The following is a 4,063-nucleotide window of genomic DNA, read 5'->3' as shown; positions in this document are numbered from 1 at the left end:
TCCTCAACCTTTTCAGGCTGTGACCCCACAAAATAATCACATTGGAACTGCTGTGGATCCCACAAAATAATCACATTTGAACTGTGGACCCCCCCCCCCCCACCCACCCTCACCCTGACAAACACTTGGAATGTAGGAGTTGAGACATTACATTTTGTTTGAGTTCCAGATACATTTTGTGAAAATAGCAGATCTACAAGCTGGTGTTGTGAGCTTGTAGATTGTCTATTTTCAAAAATGTTGCATCTTTCTCATTATTTGATCTTTTTTTGTATAGTTTGTTGATTAGTTTTGATGCAGTAATGGTCATTTTCAATTAATTTACATTTTAACTTTTTCATTTTTAGATTTTAAAAAGGTCTTCAGAGTCTTAACCAGTAAACTTGTCACAAAACTGTCATCTGGGGACCATCTGGGACACCCAACCCCCACCCCTGAGGGTCCCTACCCTCAGGTTTAGAACCATTATTCTACAGTATAGGCTAAATACTGATCATTCTACCCAACTGTAGAGAGAGAGGTTGTCATTCAAAACAATGCAATGATACAATATAAATGTTTTCACAAGACCAAACTCTGGTGTACCACTCATGACATTAGAAATAGCCGCATATATAGTAATTTGAATTTCCATAATGCATTATCCATGGTGTGAAAACATGTTCAACTTGCTCTATTCCAAAGAGGTCCCCTCCCCTCTACATATTAGATATTTTTCACATCAGAGACGGGCCCATTTCACGTACCATCTCCATCAATTAAATAATAAATAAATCCATCCGTGCATGACTGTGGCCCCTCTTTGATCATGTGAAGATTTCTTGGATGTAATAGCAGACGCTCCAAACTTTTAAGCAATGGTAAATAATGAAAGCAATGGTTCTTAAGGGTTAGGGATCTGAAATATCCATGTTTCAGATAACATGCTGGATTCTTTTAAGACCATAAGCTCTGCTTCAATTGTTTGCAACAGACTTCTCTGATTGTCTTGTCCTTCAAGTGGGTTGTAGAAATGTTACTGAAAGGGTCAATAAACTGGTCAAATAAATCCATCGCATCACTCTTCAGTTGAACAATTTCCCCAGAATGTCCATCAATCATGTCACTCATTTGATGTTTCAGGTGCTCCAGAAAAGCTGGCAGATATTGCTGGACTCCATTCTCTTTATTCACCATTCACCATCTGGTTAACAGCTCTCTGGGGAGGGTGGGGGTGGTGGTGGGGGAAGAAGATACACAAACAAATAAATAAAACAAATAATACATCTCCCACAAGAGCTTTTAATTCATTACACAATTAAAGATTATGTATTACATGCATGCTACTATCAATGCAATTCCTTTAGAAGACAATGGCATACACTATACCTGAGTAAATTGTTGGGTTTCCCTGGCTTGAAGAAGAAATGCAGTTGAATGTTTGAAAAGGTTAACCTTCTCACGACCCTCTCCACTCTGAAAAAAGAACACATATCTCCATTAAAACAGCAAAAGGTGACGAGGCTAACTAGTAACCACTAACTAACACCACCATACAACATATTATAACTAGGCCTAACTTTTAACTGGATTTTGATGTGACGCCAATCTGATTTGTTTTGTGTGTGTGTGTGTGTGTGTTGTGTGTGTGTGTGTGTGTGTGTGTGTGTGTGTGTGTGTGTGTGTGTGTGTGTGTGTGTGTGTGTGTGTGTGTGTGTGTGTGTGTGTGTGTGTGTGTGTATGTATGTATGTATGTATATATATATATATATATATATATATATATATATATATATATACATATATATATATATATATACATATATATACATATACATATAACTATGAATTTACTGTAGACACCAGTGAACAGTGAAACTCCAGTTGAATTTATTGTATAAGGGTCCATTTGGTTTCATGTACACTGCTAAACAGGTCTGACTGTAACTCTGAGAGTGTGCTGTACAAATGGAACCAAATGGATCCATAAATGTTGCAATTGGTTACATTGTTTACCCTGGTAAACAGGTCCATTTGGTTAACAACAGCTCTCTGGTGAGGGGAGGGGGAGATAAATACACAATGCATATATATGTATATAAAACGATTACCTACCGTTCGATTGGCCCGTAATGAATTATCTTCGTCTTTGAAGAATATCCTGCGTTGTATGGATGTACATTAGTCCTCAGCTACAGACTACAGAGACAGTTGTTGTTGTTGTTGTTGTTGTTGTTGTTGTTGTTGTGGCTGTTCGCGTCGGTCCACCGTCATCCCAGCAGGCTCAACTTGGTGAAGATAATGCGCAGTATGCGCTCGCGTTCGTTTTATTAAACACCAACGTCATGCTGCAATCTAATCAGTAATAACTTTTAAATGTGGACGTAAAGCCAGACCGGTCTGATGTTCGCTTCTGCTTGTCGACTCTTTTTGGTCCACGGCGCACCCCGTTGTTTACAAAGAGCATATCCGGTCCGTACTATTCCAGACTAGGTAGGGTACAGTTATATTTTATTATTTTATATTTTCGTATTTGTTCCACTGCGCAAAATGTAGAGAATAAAAAATACATTTTACACACACATATATATTGTAAGTCCCTCATACATCAAGAAACGATGCGTTTTAAATTTAGTTACGAATGTTACAACCCCCCCTCTTGATGGAAATGGTAGTGGCCCACGAGCCGAAGACAGCCGAAGATAGCCGAAGGGAACGCGGTCCCTTCGATCTCACTATCAGACACAGCCGAGTCCACTTTCAAATTCACCTAACAGTACACCTCCCAGGTTAACAGAACCGAACAAACACCGTCTTTATTTCTCTGCACTGCAACTTTACCAACGACAACTGAAACCACACGTTATTGCTGGTAAGTTACATACAACATATTTTACTTTTGTATTGATTACATTAATAGGTTTTAATGTTAATATTGACGTTTCAAATGTTTATTGTACCCACGCTTTGCAGAGGGAAGCCAAGAAGTTGAGCTAAACCGGTTAACTTCTGCTAACAACATGGAAGATTTGGACGACGTCGCTTTGTCGACTTTAAGGGGTAATGCATGCATGTAAACAATTTTAAACACATAACCTAACATAGGTTATACCAATTAATTATGGTGACTTAGGCGATTTATCTGAGGTGTCTGCACGTCCACCAACATGCTCACCCTCTGTTGTTGTGGGACTAAAAAGCAGTTCAAGCTCACATCACTGCACACGGGGACACGCTGTGAGCTTGTAAATCTGTTCTTTTTTTGGCGCGCCCATTATATTAGACATATTCTGGTGCTTTTAAATGATGTTTGGTTTATTTTAATGTGATAAATTACAAATTAGAATGAAGTTAGTTGGCCAAAACTTTTCAAAAATAAATAAATTAACCTGTAGTTTTGACTGTGATGTAACAAAGTTCTAGTCAAACATATTTTTGTTGGGCTTTAGATTTCTTTATGAATGCATAGATGTAAAGTTATGTAGTTGCTTAGATATAGTTTGTTGTATACTATTTATGGCTGCAGCAGTAAGGGTTACAGAGTTCAGACCTGTTTACAAGTGTACAAATGGACCAGCAGCAATAGGGTTCATTTGGTTCCTAATTATCAGTCATTAAGCTGGCAAACCCTTTGATTAAATCAGTTTCATTGATATTATAAAATATCAAAAAAAAAAAAACTTCTGTATTATTTAGATTACATTGATAGAATTATTGCAAAGAAAATATGTGCAGCTCCAGTTATATTTATAGTTAAAGGAGTAGTTCACTCCCATTTTCTATCTTTTTTTATTCTATCGATTACTCATGCCACGGAGACTTGAGTTCAATAATATTGTTTAGTTTTTGTCACATTCCTAAGCCAATAATTTGAGGAGGCTCTTTGTATGCCCATTGATTCCAGATGGAGACCCAAGTGAGTAATCAATAGAAAAAAAAATGGGTGAACTACTTTAAATCAATAAACAGTCCCCAGGCTCCAGTTGGCCCAGCAACCAGGTGGCAATATATGATTTTTTTTTCTTCTTTTCTTTCTATAGTTGCAAACATCAGTGAGGCAATGATGGGCACCCTGACTCGTGAA

General features: G+C 37.7%; 1 long non-coding RNA gene across 1 annotated transcript; it reads right to left on the bottom strand.

Moving 5' to 3' along the window:
• Positions 1 to 256: 256 nt before the first annotated feature.
• On the bottom strand, positions 257 to 2,373 carry LOC308303647. Its single transcript, XR_013963010.1, has 3 exons — positions 2,095 to 2,373; positions 1,369 to 1,455; positions 257 to 1,198 (listed from the first exon to the last, which is right to left on the bottom strand). It is a non-coding gene; the product is annotated as an uncharacterized lncRNA (long non-coding RNA).
• Positions 2,374 to 4,063: the final 1,690 nt, after the last annotated feature.

Source organism: Nannobrachium achirus (genome assembly GCF_963921795.1).
Source record: "Nannobrachium achirus genome assembly, chromosome: 18".
Taxonomy (NCBI): Eukaryota; Metazoa; Chordata; class Actinopteri; order Myctophiformes; family Myctophidae; genus Nannobrachium; species Nannobrachium achirus.
This window is presented reverse-complemented; position numbering and strand designations above follow the sequence as displayed.